At 39.5% G+C, this 20,486-nt stretch overlaps 1 protein-coding gene across 2 annotated transcripts in view; it reads left to right on the forward strand.

Moving 5' to 3' along the window:
• The first annotated feature begins 9,080 nt into the window (after positions 1-9,080).
• Positions 9,081-20,486, forward strand: part of NFASC (neurofascin) — a 181,823-nt gene continuing 170,417 nt past the window's right edge. For both annotated transcript variants that reach the window (XM_081947820.1, XM_081947818.1), the window contains exon 1: positions 9,081-9,231. The gene's annotated coding sequence lies outside the window, so the exon portion shown is untranslated. The remainder of the gene's footprint in view (positions 9,232-20,486) is intronic.

Raw genomic sequence — 20,486 nt, forward strand, 5'->3', positions numbered from 1 at the left:
TACATATGCTATTGTGAATTGTCTGATTTGCATGAAAGAGCACCGAAAGTTGAATGATTAAGGACGTTTTTAATAATACTAGGTCAAGTTACTGCCCATAATAGTGCAGAGTAGAGATATTTCAGGTATCTTTATAATTTTGAATACAAGACCTCTATTTTTTTTTTAATTGAAGCGTGTAGATTTGTACGTGCTTAGGGTAAGCCTGCAAGCTTATTACAGAAGAGGAATTTAAAATGGTTCGGGTGCTCTACTTTTTTATTATTATTATGGAGCTTTTGAGGGTTTCGATCCAGCCTTGCAGATAAGTATTTCATGCTTTGAGCTTTTGATTTACCAGTTTTACATGGAAGACTAAACATACATCTTATTTGAACTAAATCCAAATGAGACACATATTTTAGATGCTAAGTCTGCCAGAATTTCATTCCAAGATACAGTTTCAGTATCTTGGAATTGGCAGCATTTGTGAGAGATTCCAAATTTAGATAGATGATAGATAGATTAGAGATAGACAGACAGACAGACAGACAGACAGACAGATAGTACGCCATACGGTTCATTAGCCATAAGCATGCTATTGACCTATTGGTACCGTGTGCTACTTGCATTTTATTTTCTAATATGGCATTTTCCCTTCTAGAAATATAAACGAATATATGAATACTGATGAAAGAAAAGGTCACATGGGAAAAAAGATATTTGAAAGAAACTACTTTAAAAATTAGTCCTGAAAATCATAGGTTTGACTCAGTCAATTAAGCAAATGTCAGCAATGCAACTAATACTACAAACCACTGATTAAACTGTAACAGCTTTGGCTGTTTCTCTCTCCTTGTTTGGCTTCAACTCAAGTAGCTTTGCATATATAAACAGGGTTGATATTAGAGTTTGCGGACAGATATTACATAATAGGCTTTTTAAAAGATAAAGCAAATCTGAGCAATTTGTTTCTAACATATGCGCAAAACCTATTGAACCTGAACTATTACATTCTGAAACACCCAGTCTTGAATGTAAAGCAGGATGTTCTGAACATCCTTCAACTCTTCAAAATGCAAAATATTCTGTTTCTAGCCTAAAACATTTCTGAAAATGATTGAAAAAACTCTTTTTGCATTTAAAACAGCTATTTCACAATCAAAACAGGGTTTCAGATTCCAAGTGGCTGAAACACAGAACGTTTTGCATAACAGGTGCATTAGAATAAAAGAAAAAAAAAGGGGGGGAGCCTTGTATAAGTGGTTCCAACATAATGTGTGAGGGGAGTCACTGTGATGTGAATCTTCCTTGCCTGTATTTAGATGCTACACCCTTCAGAGCATTCTGAAAAATGAATGAACAACCTCCATTCATTTTTAGAAGGAAACTCTGGTAGAAAAAGTATGTAGTAATGCTATTTCTGATGCTCATGACAGTTTTGGAAGACCGAAATCCTGTGTCTCATTCTCTTCTTCTGTTCTGAGTACTTATTTTTTCCATTGTCTATTTAGCACTGACTGATCCCATCATTGGCAACCAATGTTGGTGGTATCTTTGCCAGAGATGTAGATAGGCAGATTTTTCAATAGAGATTTACAAAAATTCCACTGAGGAAGTTGAGCATCCTTTATATTGATATATTCTCTCTCTGTGTGTGTGTGTGTGTGTGTGTGTGTGTGTGTGTGTGTATAAATATATGTATATGTATATTCTACATAGCTACATATCTACATCTATCTATCTGTCTGTCTGCCTGCCTACATAGTTTGGAACCAAAGTTTATAATCATGTTGATAGAGAGATAGATAGAGATAGATAGAGATAGAGATACAATAGATATAGATATATAGATATATAAAACATGATTATAGACTTTGGTCCCAAACAATTCCACATATATCACATATAACGTAAAAGCATTTTTAAAAGGTGCATATGGGGTACAAACAAAGCATCTTCTTTTAAATAATTAAGCAATCATGTTATTGCCAACATTGCACAGATAGTGTCAACCCTGAAGCTGACCTGACTGAAGCCATATTGGAGCTTCAGGGTTGCCACACTGGAGCTTAGAGATAGCTAGGGTTTTGTAGCCAATATAAAATACTTTCTCTTGAGAACCAAGGACATTCTCACACCTGGCCTGAGGAAGGAGGAGTGAGGTCATCTGGCAACCAGACAGCATATTGATTGGACCATGTGACTGATTGTTTGGGGATGGTAGGATGATCAGTGGAAATCCCGCATTCAGGTTCATTATAAATCTTCTATATTCATTTGTGCTGCATCTTTTCTAACTTGTCAGAAGAATAATTTGGGGTTCCAACTCAAGCCGGGGGCTGCACAAGAATAAAGAAAAATGACATCCAGGCTGCTGTGAGGGAAAAAGAAATATTTATTCCTAAAAACAAGAGAGTTTCTGTGTAGGGTCAGCTGCCAGAGAAATGGGGTACAGTAGCAAACTTTTATAGGGTGAGCTTGTCCGGGCTGTAGAAGTGTCTAAGGCAGAGGTGGTATTCAGCAGGTTCTGACCAGTTCTGGAGAACTGGTAATGGAAAGTTTGAGTAGTTCAGAGAACCGGTAAATACCACCACTAACTGGCCCTGCCCCCCATCTATTCTCTGCCTCCCGTGTCCCAGCTGATTGGGATGAAATGGGGATTTTACAGTAACCTTCCCCTGGAGTGGGGAGGGAATGGGGATTTTACAGTAACCTTCCCCTGCCATGCCCACCAAGCCACGCCCACAGAACCTATAGTGAAAAAAAATGAATCCCACCACTGGTCTAGGGTGACACTTGAAGTGTGTGTGGGTATGCAGTTCCTCTGAGAGACCTAATTTAATTAACTCTGTTTTTGGAAACAGTATAAAGAATAAAATATATTTGAATATAAAACTTTACATTGTATTGACATTATTCAATACATCTCTTTCCATTGCTTAGGGTTTGCCTTACATGCTTGTCCTGTATCTGTCTGTCTGTCTGTCTGCCTGTCTAGCTACCGCTATTATGTATCCTGCCAACACCCTTACGTTTCCTTATCAAAATAGATGTAATAAATGTTTCTGAGTAAGGGCTTGGTTTCTTCCTATCTGTATGGCAGCAATTTCTGATTTATTTGTCATATGGTTGGGCTGATTTTGTGATGCTTGAAACAGCTGCCTCTGCTAAGACTGCAAAAGTCTAAATAAGCTGTGCAAGGCAGCACAAAAAGCCCAGAAAGCTGCAAGTATAAAATGTTCATGATATCTTTGGATTTTTATTAACTGATGTATTGTGCACATGTACAATTGATAATTTCATTTTCCATGTTAAATACTGGCTTACCCATGTTTCCATCACTTGACTCACTCCTACCTTGAGTCATGACAGCTAAGATGAATGTAAAAATCTTGTCTTCTTTCTCAGTGGTCTGATAGAAGAGCTAACATTGGAATAACACAACATAGACCACTTTTTCTTTTAAAGTGCCAAAAAATCGCAGTGCTGTAAACATATTAATTTAGTTTTGAGACAGCAATTCTAAATGGGGGAGAAGGAAGAATGAAACAAGGGGAAAGTGGAGCTGTCCTTTCTCCATCCAGTGAATTTAAAATGAGCAAAACCTTCCTTATCTCTCCTCCTCCACTGAAGCTAAGGGAAAAACTGATGCAGTACAGTGACTGATCTCAATCCCATTAGCAAGCCTGCTGGCTAAAGGTTCTGAAGTTATGACTGCTTTATTCATTTAATTTAAAAATAAATACATGTTTGCTAAATCTAACACCTGCTTACTTTATATTTAGCTATTAATAGCAATTGGTGACTGAACTATAACTCGAAGCAACACTTGGAGAAAATAACTAATGTTAGGATTCGTAATTCAGTGGCTTCCATTTCTCCCAGAATTAATCCAAAAGATCTAAACTAGGAGCAAAATTTCAGCTATATAAAGCTGAAGTTACAGGGATAAATGCATTATAAAATAAGTTTATATGATAAGTGAAAACATTTTTCCAGACATGTTAATGTGTGAGAAAGATTTATATTACTGAAATGAAATCAAACGACCTGTTTTATACTGTACATGGGATGTATCTAATTGTAATTTGTTAGAAATGCAATTAAACTCATCCCTAGCTTACACAAATAGAAAACACAATACTACTAAGACCAAGTCTTATATTTTTAGTAGTATCTGAATATACTTGAACTCAGTGGAACTTGCTTCTGAGTAAAGGTTTTTAGGAAACTAGAGGTTTCTATATAATTATTAAAACATTTCCAGGCATCTTAACAGCCAATGTAAACTACATCTAACTAAGCTGATTTAGTTCCACAGAGATGAGTAGAACTAAATGACAGAAATATTTTGACAATTGGATTATGGACTGATTGTGATTAGAATGTATGCTTCCTTGTGAAATGGAGGGGCTATTATAATAAAATTGGATTATAAACCTTTCCACTTTAATTCTTTTTAAAAAGCCTTATTTAAATTAATGTTTTCTTTCATCACCACACCAATTTTCTCAATGTCTTAATTTGAACTTATTTTGAGCTTGAAGTAATACAGTAAATACAACGTCTACATAGTAAACACAGAGTGGAAATAATTTAGGACTGATCTATCTTAGAAATCACCATATGAGGTCATATTTTTTCACAAATATATCACATACAAGCAATGCAAAAAACTAATTATTCTGCCTCACTAAGTTAAAAGATGGTTTCAGAAGTGTTGTTATATTGGTATATATTTTCTTCAGCAAACTGAAGCCTGAGCAATTTAATACGTACACATTTTAGTTTGGGCTAACTGTCTTTCCTAATCTTTTCCAAAAGAATCTATATGGAAGACCAAAATACATGGATTTGGACTCAGGGAAATCTATGGGGAAGGAATAAACAAGTCAAGGTAGTGCCCATAGCCACACAAAGTCACACTCCTTTTTAAATATGCACTATCCCAATAGCACAAATAAAAGTAGGACTGGCCTGATAGTGTGGCTGTAGCCATCATTTTGACTTTTTTGAAGCCCTGTATTTGGACTACAAATAAATTTGAATATGTTAAAATATCACCATCTTATCATGTGATGAAAACTTATGTAAGTATAATCCATTCAGATGCCATCAATAGACTGCAAACACAGCAAGAATTACTTGATGAAGGCCAGAATATACAATGATTAATATAGCGCAAATTATTGGGGATGGGGTAGAAGAGAAATTAGATATTATCCAGAGACAGAACAAATAAAAAATGTATGATAAAATGGATGTAAAATTTTAAAGAAATAACAACAATACAACAATTGGGAGGATTATGAAACAAATCTATACAATTCACCTGAGTTACAACCTTAAGAGAACATTGGTACAAAATATTTCATAAATGGTTTACCACTGTCAATAATTGCCAATACTGATAGATCATATAGTAAGTGCTGAAAATGCCATCATACAAAAAGAACATTTTATAATATGTAATGGACATGTTTTAAAATAACCTTCTAAAGTATTAGAAAGAAATACACAGTACTATTCAGAGAATTTTAGAAACCAAGTTTCAATTAAAACCACACTTTTAGTAACGTAATTCCAAGATACATCAATAAGATGATCATAATTTACTAAAATACAATTGAAAATACTAAAATATATATTCACAGCTATAAGGATAAACCTTCTACAGCATTGAAAAGAAGATACTGATAATATCAGATTGGGAACTTAAACTTGCAGAATATGCAGCAAAACTAATGGAATATATTCACAAAAGAAGTGTGACCTAAGTAGTTTAAACAACTGTATATTGTTTTTGTTATTTATAAACTGTATATTTTATGTATTATGCGGCAAGATAAATTTAAGCATTTAGATTATGGCTTTAAGGGGGGAAAAAATTAACCAAAGATACTGAAATCAGAACTATATAAATATTTTAAATGGTTTTAAATCCTGTATTTGAATTGGAGTACAACAAAATGAAGTTAGAAAATAAAAATTCCTCATAACATTTTTAGTATTTTTTTCTTCTCTTTTAGGGTGAAACTGATATAAACGGATGGGATTCTACCGCTTCAGACCGATTCGGGTGAACCTGTAGCTCCAACGATGAATTGGGAATGAACCGGTTCACTCCGATGATGAGCTGGGCCCGCCCACCTGCCCCTGCTCTATCCTGTCCTTTGTTTCCTGCTTTTTAGTTCATCTCAATCGCGTGGCACAGCTGATTTCCCCCAGCTGTTTTACTTACTGTTGCTGACTTGGAAGGTAAGCAGCTGAGCTTCTAAATCAGGGGTGTCCAAACTTGGGAACTTTAAGACTTGTGGACTTCAACTCCCAGAATTCCCCAGCCAGCATGGCTGGCTGAGGAATTCTGGGAGTTGAAGTCCACAAGTCTTAAAGTTCCCAAGTTTGGACACCCCTGTTCTAAATGCTCCATTTTCAGTGCTGCATGCGTCACAAAACACACATATGCACAAAGCGCAAGTTCACCAAAGCGGTTGTTAAAACTGGCAGCATCCCACCACTGGATATATACAAATAATTAAAGGAGGGGGGGATATTGATATTCAGTTGAGATTCAAAAAATCTTTGCAATCTTTTTTCTTGTTTAAACAGATTTAATATAATTTTTATGGTTCTGATTTCATCTAGATTTGAACCTAATCAGAAGTTCTGAATTCTTGGGTTTCAGGATCTTCAAAGAAACTTCTGAAATGCTAACCAAATATTTACATAGAAAACACAAAGCTAAACACATTTTATGAGTTGTGCATAATATATCTTTATCTGTGCATCACCAGCCTATTATTTGGATACGGATGTCTTCATTGAAAGGACTGTAATCTACTGCAAGGATCCCCTATCTATTGGGCACCAGGAACTGTTCCATGGAGAGATGTTTTTCTACGGACCGAAGAGAATGTGGTTCTGTGTGCTGCCTACATCCTGCAGATAGGGCTTCACTTGTTTGCATGAACCAGTTTCTGGCATGTTGCGGACCAACATGGTCCACAGACAGGGGTTTGGGACCCTGATCTACTGGACTGGTCAGTGCAAGTTGATAGACATGTTTTTTTTAACTCCCAGTCTGAGACATTGAGACATAGGGGAGGGGGGGGGAAACCAGGTATTTCTTTATACAGCTGTAATGTATTTGAAACAGTAATAAATTACTCTTTTCTTTTGCTGTAGCTGTGAATCCTCTGGACATTATTTCCCCACTTTGAAGAACTCATCTTTCACTTCACCTCCCAGTTCTTAACCGGAGCAGGACTTTCAAGGGGAAATTTAGTTTGAAGGTTTTTCATCCTCCCCTTGTAGAAATCATTCTGATCTTTCTAACATGACCAGACAATGCACACATCATGAAGGACCATACCTGGGCTTAGCAAACTTAAGATATGGTTAAAATGTGATGATGTCATGAGACAAATCCTGCACTTATGTATTTGCCTGAATGTCCCCACGATATTGTTGAATTCAAACCCAAACAGCCCCAAACAGAGAAACAATTAAGAATATGCTCTTTTGTTGATATTGGTGTTAAGGAAAAAGAGTGAAATCAGTGAAATAATTAACTATATACAAGCAGTTGAGACTGATAAGCTAATTGTGTGCCTACATTGTACATACCATACTTTGATTCTGGGTAAAGGAATAGCTCAAAATAAGCAGCAGAAAGCAATTCCAGTTCCTTCTCTGAAGCAATCCCAATGTTGCTTATTCCATCTCCATATTTTTCAGTTCTCTTACTCCCATATGCTGTGGGCCCCTTTGACCAAGGAATTTTGGCTGGAGGGATCCAGAAGAGCCTTTTCTGCTCCCACACTCTGGAACATCATGCTCCTCCAGGTGAAATCCCCCCCCCCTTTCCTTTGGACGACTAAAAGAGTCTTAAAATCTGACTCTGCCAACTGGCCTGGGGCTCCAATGGGTGGTGTTCCATATTGGGGGTGGTTAGTGGATTAAACGAACACTTCACCTGCACCCTAGTACATATTGATTCTTCCTTAGCTAATTTCTGTTAATTTTAATGTTGATATTTGTTGTTTTAATTTTTTATGTTGTTGTTTGTATCATGTTACAAGTGTCCCAGAATTGCTTGATAGCAAGATGGTCAGCAGATAAAACAAACAAACAGCTTATATGGGTTCCAAGTTGATTTTTCTTTAAAAAACAAGCTTTTGATTATGTCTTCCAAATGTGAAGGACTTCACATTCCAGATTCCTTAACCAATGTGGTTGTGCTGGTCAGGGCTTATCCACCCCATCCTTAGGGCAAAACTAGAGTGGGAAAAATTATTTAATAAATATATGTAGCTGCCTAAGGAACTCTAAATAATCACTATAACAAAAGTAAGTTTTGTAGCATCCTAAGTATGGCAAAATCATCTTTAGATGATAAGAAGAGTGAGTGAACTCATTCATGGCTCCATCTATTCAATACATCAGTTACCTAGTTATCAAATTAACTCGTTTTCAGGGTTCACCGAATAGATGCGGCAAAACAACACACAGCACACATTCTAAACCCAAGATTAATCAAGGTGAACACTTCTCTAGTTCTTCACGTTGTGGAAAATTCATCTGTTTATTATTATTTACTATCTTGGTTAAGTGTGGAGTGAAAACAACCTCTCTCTCTCTCTCTGCTGGCTCATAAATACACCGGGTGATTTATTCCCGATATCGAAAGAGGGGTTATTGCGGCCCATTCCTGCGCCTCTTTACTACACCAGCCGCATTAATGACTTTCCCCAATTAATCTTCCCCGTCTCTCGGGTATGCACTGCCTCAAGCCTCCCCCCCCCTTTTTTTTAAATAAGCACTCTCCCGCCGCCCCTTCTGCGAAGTCCATTATCGATCGCTTTTAATTCCTCCAGATGGGAGGAGGAGGAGGAGGAAAGTGAGCAAGAGGTACCCTCATGTGGCGGCGAGTTGAATGGGAAGCGGCGCTGGCGCACTCTGAGCACTCGGCCGCTCGCCCCCAGAATTTGCTCTTCGGGGCCGCGCACGCGGTCTCTCGGCCGCGCGCTCGATCGTCTCTGCCCTAATGCGGGAGTCTGGGAAGGAAGGCGCTGCAGAAGGATGGGAGCTGTTCGGTGAGGCGGCGGAGGCGGCGGGGGCAGCGAAGTCCCGTAGCTCGGCGGCTGGTTCGGGTCGGGACTAGGGTATTTGGGGCAACCTCGAACCAGCCTTCCAGACGAGAAAGGAGCAGAAGGCTCAGCGGGAACGGCGGCAGCGGTTGCCGGCCAGGTAAGGAAAGGATGCTGCCGTGGCTGCACGGAGGGGCAGCCTCAAGACAGGCATAAAGGGGAAAGCACCTTTCGGTCATCTGGCTGTGGCCCAGGCGGGGCAGCAGGAGAAAAAGAGCGGCTGTTGGTGGGCTCGCATCGATGGCAGACAGGGAGGTGTTTCCCCGTCCCGCCACCAACGTCCCACTTTTCGGACCCGAGTCGCTCGCTCTTTTCTTTGCCCTGACCGCCATCCCACCGCCATCCCCTTGGCCTCCGCCGCAGCCTGGTTCCTCCTGTCATGAATGAGCCCGCACTTAACCAAGCGGCTGCTCCCTGAGACGACGAATCTCCTTTGCTGCCAAGCAAGGCATGAAGAGTTTTGCTTTTGGAGGGGATGGAAAGCGGGGAGGGGGGGATGAGAGCAGGTTGAATCGGAGTTGCAGTTTTAGGGTGGTGACTGGATTCGGCATCAGTATACTGGGGATTAGCGAGCTTTTGCACTGTCCTCTGGCCTGCTTTTTTATCCCTTGGTTGATGGGGATTGATGGAAGCCACTGAATTGCTTTGGGAAGGAAGCTTGTCCAGATCTTGCCTTTAGCCTTGGGAAAGTTCTCTCTGTGTGGTTCAGTTTCCCAACATATTTGAAAAATTAGTGGCTGATATTTGGAAGGCCTGGAGGCCATAGTCTCTCTCCCCCCCTTTTTTTTTCTTTTTCTTTCTTTTTCTTTCTTAATTTCTTCATTTTTCCTTTTGCTGATGAGACCCTTTGGGTGCAGGAGTAGATAACCATCCACCCAGGATAAAGATTCAGCTGCTGTGAATGGGCATGTTCCATCTTTTAATTCTCTTTTATGTGTATATGTGTGTTTTCAAAGGAGATGTGATAAGGGACTGAGGTTTGCAGGATTACAGTAAATTGACAGATCTTGAATTTGAAACTTGGCCCTGACTCAAAATACAGAAAAGGAAGTAGCAAGGCCGGTACCAGAAAGCAACCTCTTCCTATTTTTATTTTGCCTCTGTATCCACTGGATCTGGTGTGGTAAAATGAGTATCTCCTTTTTTCTGTTGAGCAACCCTGAATGCCCAGGGGGCTCCACTTCTAAAATTCTACCCATAAAGGGTCTCAGAGGAGCTATGAAAAAATGTCCTGGGATAAGAGCCCAGGACCTATTTCTGAGTCATTTAGTACTAACTTCAATCTAAACAAGATGCTGTTGAAACATTTCTTTTTCAAGTTAATAGTGAGAGGAGGAATGCGCGTGACCCTGTTAATTAGGATTAGCTAGAATCAAAGCTATGTGATTTAAAAATATATGTGATCTTTGCATATGCTAAGTTAGTTTAGGTGGTATTGATTAAGGGGGTGAAAGTGCTGAATCATTTGTACTTTTCTGCTCCCAGCATGTCCTGTGCTTCAGTTCCATTAGAGTCATCAGGAAGTGAAAGATCTAATTGCAGCATGGTCAACGTTCATCTTTCTTTTATGTGCAGCAGTGTTGCCTAGCTGAGAGCGTAGCGTGGGTTTCCTTTGGATGTAAAAAGGCTACTATCATAACATAGACTAGTGTTTTTCAACCTCAGCCACTTTAAGATGGGTGGATTTCAACTGGCTATGGAATAATGGAGTTGAAGTCCACCCATCTTAAAGTGGCCGAGGTTGAGAAACACTGTGGCATAGGGGGGCATCTTTCTCAAAATATGTCAGTAAAGCACAGGAAATGGGCCTATTATTGTTAGCTGAAATGTGTTGGGGAAGTGGACAGCAATAAAAATAATTTTGGTGTTTTAACTCTGGAAAATGAAAAGACCCATCATAACATTACTGATTTGACTCTCACTGTATCCAAGCAATTAATGATCAATTAGTGATACTATTTATGAAAAATGTGTGGCAAATTTTAATTAAGTGGGGATTTTAAAATAGCACTGATTTTGATGAGAGAAAGTAAAAGTATAGTATGTGTGCCTCTTAGACAAAAGTCAATTTAGTTCAACCTTTAGATACCTCTGTAACTAGAAGAGTTAGATAAAATATTTACTGTAAAAATGAAAAATTACATCTCTTAGTGCTTTGTTATTTTGGAAATTATGTATTTATACCTAATTAACGTTTTGCCCAGCCTTATCCACAAGATGCGTGCAAGAAGGCACACATATGTACCAATACTTATATTCACAAATGCAGGCCCTAATATTACCTTGGCATCTTCATAGACCTTAGGGCTGAACTGAATATGGAAATGGAGGTAGGGAAGAGGAGAATCAACAGAATTGTCCTTAGTTTTCTTACAGAGATTAAACAATGCAAACTCAGTTATATTTGTGGTGTGCATCGGAAGTACATTTGCATACTTGAACATGCTCATAACCAATATTAGTGGCATGAAACTAGTTGCCAGAATTGCCAGATACTAAGACACCATCAAAAGATACATCACTTTATTGTCAAGAAAAAATAGATTTATGAATCTTGATTGAAAAATGGGTGACTTAATTAATTATCATGTATTTATTAGAGAGATTAATTGATTGCAAGAGATAATGATTCCCAGTAAATCATAAACACTGGGAATTAGGGTCTCATAAACACTGGGAACTAGGGTCTCATAATCTGGAAACGGTAAGTCTGGATGTAGTTTCAGTCCCCTTGAAGGAGAAGGTATGCAGCCTTTGTATACTTTGAGATTTATCTCTGTCATGGCACATTTAATAATCTCTGCTTGGTTCAGATACTATGAGTCTTCATGGAGCAAGACCTCCTGGCCATCCTGTGATAACCTCCCTCTTAAATTACTATAGTATACTCTATGGAAAGCCTGTTTGGTGGTTAAGATATGAAACTAGGAACCAGGAGACTGAATTTAATTCTGATTTAGACATAAAACCATTTGGGTAATCTTGAGCCAGTCACTCTTTCTCAGCTCTAGGAAGAAGACAAATGTCTTCCAAAAATTTTGTAAAGCAGTTACCAGGGGCCAATGTGTACTTGTGGGCACAGAATGTTAATATAGTCTATAAGAACCTTTGATGAAAATTCAAAAATAGTAGTTACTTTATATGGAACAGCTGTCCTAAAATGTTCTTTCAGTCCTAAACTGGATGCCTAAATGTTATTAATCACATCTCCGAGTTTTAGTGTTTAAAGCTTCATCCCTATGGCAACTGCTTGGACAAGTCCTCAATTTTCTTTGCAAAATTTTTGGAAATTGTTTTATCTTCTTCCTAGGACTCAGATTCTGAGAAGTAAGTGACTGGCTCAAGATTACCCAGCTGGCTTTGTGCCTAAAATGAGACTAGAATTCATAGTCTCCTGGTTTCTAGCCTGATGCTTTACATTATATCAACCACCCTTAGTGGTTAGGATCCTGATATTTAAGAGAGACCCTCTCTAAAAAAACTATCCTATTAAAATTAACAGGAAATTATCCAATGTCCTGTAGCTGGGAGACTCATCTTATATGAGGACACATGAGAAGGCTTCTCCATTGCTGCATCTGATTTTGAGGAGGCCAAACTTGCACATAAAGTGTTTTATCTTTTGGCATTAAGAAAGACATGGCTTCTTTCTCTTATATCTAGAATTTATCATCTACCCTTTGGCCTAGAAATGCTTCAGTTGCTACTATATTATGTTTTAAAAGTATTATTTATTTTACTTGGCATTATTGTTTTGTCTTCCTTCTTAGGGACTGTAACCCGCCTGTGTTCATCTGAATAATGGGTAGTCTCAAAATAATTTAAATAAACCAGTAAGTGATTCCTTCAATACTTGTTTAGCATGATGTTTAGGGTTGGGAACTTAGTTTAATCTGTGATGCATAATCATGTACAGAGGTAGTATTCTACCAGTTCGAACTGGTTCGCCCAAACCAGTAGCAGAAATCACGGGTGGCCCCACCCATCTGCCCCGGCTCTATGGCATCCTATTTAGGCCCTTTTTTCACCAAAAGTGCATGTGCAGAAGTGGAAGTGGAGGCATGCGCTCACATTTGCAAACCGGTAGGGAAGGTAAGTGAATACCACCCCTGGTCATGTAGCTAGCAATTTATGGGAATGTATCTTGTTGTTGTTGTTTAGAACATGCAATAGCAATATTACAAACAAAACAAGATTCAGACTATATGTATCTTCTTCAAACTGGTATTCACCAAAAGTTGTTTCCCAAAGATCTGGAGGTCATAGGGCAGGGGGATACTAGTCTGAGATATCTAACAGTAAATTCTGAGAATCTACATCAGAATTCAAGATAGCTGATTCGTTTATTTGGTGTCTTTGGTAAGGGTAGTACTAATAGTAATAAGTAAGCTTGTCCTGATAAGCTATGAAGCAAAAGATCCCCTTCTATTTATCTTGGCTCTTTTTTTGTTAGAACATAACAAAATATGTACGTTTATGTGTGTTTTGTATGTATGTACGTTTATGTACGTTTATGTGTATGTACGTGTATGTGTGTTTTGTATGTATGTACGTTTATGTGTTTTGATACATCTTCTATGTTTTATATGCTCCATTGTACGCCGCCCCGAGTCCTACTTGGAAAGGGAGCGGCTAATAAATTCAAATTATTATTATTATTATTATTATTATTAAAATTCTTTTGTCCTATATTAAGTAAAGTAGTTGCAATATGTAGTGCTCCATTATAACACAATACAGGGTAACCTCTTTTCTTCTTTTGATCTTCAAGACTTGGGGAACTGGAACATTTGCTTAAATAGACATTCACTTCTTAGAAATACTAATATAGATGATGATTTTAGGGAACACATACAATGCATTTTCATACGCATTTTGTTGTACTATTTCTGATGTTGTATACCTAAATGGTTTGTGACACCTTATGCATCTTTAGTATTCTGTTTAGCATTTCTAAACATTAAACTAGCCTTTCAATTTTGTAACAAAACTTTTCCTGAGTATTTCCTTAAATCTTGTAGGGTAACTCAATGGAATACATGTTTTGTACATACAAAAGTTCTGATTAGCATTGCCTGTTAAATAGTATTTTGTAGCATCTTATGGGAAAGATTCCTGACTAAAATCTTGTTAGCTTCTTAAATAACCTTAACTTTTTTAAAGCTTTAATTCAACATAATCATAAAGATGGACACTTTGTGAATTGCATGTGGTTTTTTCTATGCTTCTTAAATAATCTTAACTTTTTTCCTAGCTTTAATTTAATATAATCATAAATATAGACACTTTGTGAGCTGCATATAATTTGCTTAATATGGCCTCAGAGCAACTTCACTGCAGAAATTCAGACACAAGCCACTAAATTGTGCCACTGTTTCATATAGAAAATGTACCGTAATTAAATTGTTGTGCTAAGTTTCTAATAGACTTAATGAATCTAGAAATATAAACAAAAATAGAAAGGAGGGGAGAGAGTTCAAGTTGTCGCTTCTCTTGCCTAGGTACAATGTCCTAATGCCAGTGTACTACCCCTACAACCCTCTATTAGAAGAATTAACAATAACAGCAACATAACACACCAAAGGTTGCCCACCTCTGAACTATACCAAGACAGTTCTGGAAATCATGAAAAGGGGCAAAAGTCACAGACACAAGGATTCTTACAATTAGGTTAGCTCCTCCAACTTTTCCTGAAGTCACTTCCAGGAAAAGAATGCAGGGAAATTAGGTTAATAATTCACTTTATGCCTGGATGGATGATCAATTGGAAACAGCTATAACCTGCTTCTATCTATAAAGCTTCATGCAAGATTAAAAAAAACCCACCCATTTCCTTCCCTTCCTGTTTTTTTTTTAACTTCAATCATGTCTGATTTCAGAAACTATATGGACAAGTCCCTTCTTAGCAAGGTTTTTTTTTTTTGGAAGTAGCTTGCTATTGCCTCCTTCCTAGGGCTGAGAACAAGTGACTGGCCTAAGGTCACTCAACTGGCTTTGTGCTCAAGGAGGACTAGAAATCACAATACCCTACTAATGCCTGATACCTTATCCAGACACCAAACATGGTTTAGAGCCTATTTATTATATGGAAGAAATTTGGAAGAGAAGAAACCTTTGTACTGTACTTAGCACTAAGCGGGAGAATTTGCCCTCCATGAGTTGTTTTCAATGTCCAGAAAACTTTAGATTAGGAGGTTTGCAGGCAAAATGATATCTAATATGGAGAGGTCTTTGGACATTAACAACAGCCCATATAGAGAGGGTAATGATTTTTAGGGGTTTTATGGATTTTGTCTCTTCTTTTGTAAACTAAAAAAAAAACATTTTCCTTTGTGGAATAACCAAGAAAAATTTCAAGCCAACATCCTCTGTTGGCTTTTATTACTTTTAAAACAGTTTTATTAATACTTTAATAAAAACCAATACTTTTATTATTTGTTAAAACAGTGGCAGCATTTGTCTGCATAGGTATGGCCATGTTGCTGGATCACGCTGGTTCTCCTCTTCTTTGTCTGTGCCAAATAGTTACATTTTTCTGATCTATGAAAATACTCTTCACTGATGATCAGTGTCATCTTGATTTTCTCTGTTTATCAAAGCAGGAATCTACTCTAACACATTTTTGAACCCTGTCCTTTTAGAACAGGGTTTTTGATGAGTTTTTTTTTCCAAAAATCAGTGCTATAACTTATTATATTTTAATTTGTTGGTTTTACTGGAAATACTGTTCTGTGCTTCTGATGGCTAGAAATCCTTCCCTTACGCGGAACACCTGGTGTTGCCATTGCAATATACCCACTTTTTCCTAAAGGTGAAAATGGACAGACTGGGCAGATCAAATTGCAGGACTTGGGTTTTAATTAAAGAATTTCCCATCCATTTTTGCTTAACAGATCCCCTGCAGAGGATCTGTTCTTGACAGCAGCTAGGCAGCTGCAATGCTAAGATCATTGCCTGAGATCAATCTGACTGGCATTGTCTCTTACTCCGCCTGCCTGTCTGTTATTTCCACCTGTTCTCTTTTGTTATTGTTTCCAAGCTGGGTTAATCTCTATTTGTTCCGCTTTAGTGCATGAAGGGATTATGCATGTGAATATTGTTCTACAGTATTAGTGTACAATATGAAAAAAAAAAAAAGGACAGCATTTCCTGATGCATTTGGATTGAATTCCTAATATTTTATCTTCCTCTTTCCTTTAAAGCAGTGCTTCCTTATCCAGCTGCCTTCTCAAGATCCTATTGGTTATTAGCAAAAGGCATTCAGTATAAACTGTAAGGATGTAAAAATGACAAAACATGTGTTGAGGCACCACAACTGAATCCCTAACATTTTGTACTTTCATCCCAATGCTTGACATAAGTATATGACTTGCATGCTTTGTGTTTCTGCACACATAAGAATCATGGTGGTACAATGGTTAGAATGAATATTGCTGGCTGACTCTGCTCATTGCCAGCAGTTTTATCCTGACAGGTTCAAAGATGACTGAGCTTTCTATCCTTCCAAGGTCTGTAAAATGAGGACCCAGATAGTTGGGGAAAATATGTAAACCACCTAGACAGAGCTGTAAAGCACTGTAAAGCGGTATATAAGTCTAAGTGTTTTTGCTATTGTCATCATTCAGCCCCTTGCGCTCTCTGGGAAATATATATTAGTATTGGATTTGATTAAGGCCTGCTGCCTTGCAAAGTATGGAAGCCTTTCAGATCTTCCATGCATTTCTATTATTTAAATTTCATTGCTTTTCTTGATACATATTTCAACATTTTCCCAGGGTAGCTCATCAAAATGTCAAAGTAAAGGAAAACAATAAAAACAAATATATTTTTTAAAAACAGGGTTAAAACAGTTAAAGTACATTTTCAGAAAACATTTGAGTTTGCCTTTTTGTCTTTTAGGTAATTGTATAGGATGGGGCAGGTGCGTGGTGGCTCAGTAGCTAAGATGCTGAGCTTGTTGATCAGAAAGGTTGGCAGTTCAGCTGTTCGAATCCCTAGCACTGTTTAATGGAGTGAGCTCCCGTTACTTGTCCCAGATTCTGCCAACCTAGCAGTTTGAAAGCATATAAAAATGCAAGTAGAAAAATAGGAACCACCTTTGGTGGGAAAGTAACAGTGTTCCATGCGCTTTCAGCGTTTAATCATGCCAGCCACATGACCACGGAGATGTCTTTGGACAGCATTGGCTCTTCGGCTTTGAAACAGAGATGAGCACTGCCTCCTAGAGGCTAGCACATATGTGCGAGAGGAACCTTTACCTTGTAGGATGGGGCAGTTCTGGAATAAGGTAGATGGTAGTTCCTCAAAGTTCTTTTACCTTTCTTACTATCATTCCTACCATGGTTTCATCATCTTAAAGAGGCATTTGACTTCAGGTTGCATTGGATGGAAAAGTGTAAATAAAATGTGGGGGTATATTGCTAGACAGTGACTGACTAAAGAAATAGACAACAAAATGATAATTTGAATATCACAAGATAGATAGGCAGCATAAAAAATTTAAATAAATAAAGATTTATTTGTTAATTTAGGGTCTTTTGGGGTTAGGGTTTTTCTGCAAATATTAGGGGTGGATTAAATAAAATTGTCAATCTACAATCTTTATTAATTATGAATCTACTATATTTATGTTTCAAATGAAATAAATAGGATTGAAAAAATGACACTTTTTATAATGATGTACTGAGGTAATAATAGGGACCAGGCATCAGTTTTGTACTGAGGTTACCTACACACGTGAGAAAATAGACACATAGGTGTTTTATCCTCAGTACCATGTTTATGTACATCCATGTACATAAATGTATCTTCATTCAGTAGCCTTCATGCATCTTTGTCCTCAGTCTCCTTTGTCATAATTTCTGCCTCGATTTTCTGTGACTTGCTGTCAGTGTACATTTGCTCTTCTTTTAATGTCTTACATAGACCTTAAAGTTAAGAGATCAACTTACCTTATATGTTAAAATTATTTGGTTGCTTAGCTAAGCTACTGGTATTTCTATGTAATGAAGGAGAAAGTGAGATGTTTAGGACTAGGTCTATGGATGGCATGAGGTACTTAATAGTAGTAATTGCCATTTTTTCTTTCAGTGTAAGTGCCTATTATCAGGAGGCCGCATATTTCTTATTTAAAATACTGTTTATATTGTACCAAGTGCAGAAATTGGATGAAATTCTCAGTGTTCCTTTGTGAGATCAACCTGTGAAGAGTTCATAATTACAACGCTACAAAATAGATTTTGTATAATAAAAGACATTTTCAGCAATGTCACCAAGCATTACTTCTTTGTGAAAGACAAATTAGGAGAATGACAGTTGGTCTTACCTGAACTGTTATTTTAAGAGGTGTTTGTAGGATGGGCCAGTGATGGTATTGTCACAGCCAATTGGCCTCGAGACTGGGTTGAATCTGAAGCCACGCCTCTGGGCTCCTCTCCTCTGACTCCAGTTTCAATGCAGTGTGCGCTCCCGAGATCCTGAAAACAAGTCACAAAGGAGACACCTCCACCCTCAATATTGTCTATCTAACCTAGGGTGGGAACTGGCTCATCCTGCAAACACCTCTTAAAATAACAGTTCAGGTAAGACCAATTGTCATTTTCCAGAGTGGGTTTGCAGGATGGTCCAGTGATGGGACATACCCAAGTTCCGTCACATAGGGTGGGCCCTCACTGATCCGACAGGACATGCTGCAAGACTCTGTGGCTGAACGCCATGTCAGAAGATGCGAAAGCATCCAGCCTGTAGTGCCGGATGAAGGGCGATGGGGAGGCCCACATCGCTGCCCTGCAGATGTCTTCTATAGGGGCCTGAGAGACCCAGGCCGCCAAGGTGGCCGCGCTCCTAGTGGAATGGGCCATGATGCCGGCCTGAATTGGCAAGTTTTGCGCCTCATAGGCGAGGGCAATGGCCAGATGGATCCACTGGCTAATGGTGGATGGGGAAACCCTCTTTCCCAGCGACGAGGGTTGGAACAATACAAACAGAGCCTCAGACCTTTGGAACTTCGCCGTCCGCCTTAGGTAGATCTGTAAGGCCCTTCTTACATCTAGGCAGTGCCACCTGTGCTCATGCTCCCTGGCCAGGTCTGGGCAGAAGTCCGGGAGAACCACCTCCTGGGCCCGGTGGAAGACTGTGTTTACCTTGGGCAGGAATTCTGGGTCCAGGTGTAGCACTACCCTATTGTTGTGAAACATGCATAGATCCTCCCTGGAGGAGAGAGCCCCCAGCACCGAGACTCGCCTAGTCGAGGTGATTGCCACCAGGAACACAGCCTTACAAATGAGTGGCTTCTGGATGACCGCTCGGAGTGGTTCAAAAGGCTTGGCCATAAGAGCTCGTAGCACCGTAGGAAGGTGCCACGTAGGAAACCTGTGGACTGGCGGTGGATGAAGGTGGGTCACCCCCTTGAGGAACCTCTTAACTAGGGGCAAATGGGATAGCGGAGTGGGGCCCTCCCCAGGGAACACCATGGCCAGTGCCGCCAACTATCTCCTAGCCATGGCTAGGGACAGGCCCTTGTCCAGACCCTCCTGGAGGAATTCCAAGACATGAGGGATCTTGGCCCTGGAAGGGCTCACATGGGCGGCCTGACACCAGGCAACAAACGTCACCCAGGTGGAATCGTAAATCCTGTTGGTTGACTGTCTAAGGAAGGCCTCGATGGTACTGATCACTTTCTGGGACAGGAGGGCATCTCTCAGGCACTCCCGCTCAATCTCCACACGGCCAGTTGGACCTACTGTGGATCTGGATGGACCAGCTTCCCCTGTAGCAATCTCCCCTCCCCTCCATGGTCTCCCTGCCAACAGACTCAGCAGGTCCGCGAACTAGGCCCTCCTGGGCCAGTAGGGGGCCACTAGGATTACTTTGGCCTGCTCTCTGACTACCTTCTGGATGACCCCAGGAAGGAGAGGTAGGGGGGAAAGCGTACAGCAGCCCGACTGGCCACCTGGAGCAAAGGGTGTTGACCCCCTCCATTCCCCGAGCTGGGAACCAAAAGAAGAAACGCGGCAGCTGAGTGTTGGACGGAGTGGCAAACAGGTCCACCACCAGTCTCCCGAAACTCCAGCAGATCCCTTGGAAGAGCTCCTTGGACAGACTCCACTCTCCGTTGTCTACCGTCTCCCGGCTCAGCCAGTCCACCTGATGTTTCAACGCCGGTGATGTGCTCCACTCGGATGGAGTGCAGGTGTTTCTCTGCCCAGTATCCCAGTGACATCACCTCAGTGTGCAATGCTCTGGATCGTGTGCCCACCTGTCGATTGATGTGCGTCTTTTTTTTCAGAAAGTTCTGAAAACCCACAGGCAGGTCCTCCATATCTAAGGAATCCCAGCTGCATCCCACTGGCATCT

This window comes from Natrix helvetica (assembly GCF_964273705.1).
Source record: "Natrix helvetica genome assembly, chromosome: 3".
Classification (NCBI taxonomy): Eukaryota; Metazoa; Chordata; class Lepidosauria; order Squamata; family Natricidae; genus Natrix; species Natrix helvetica.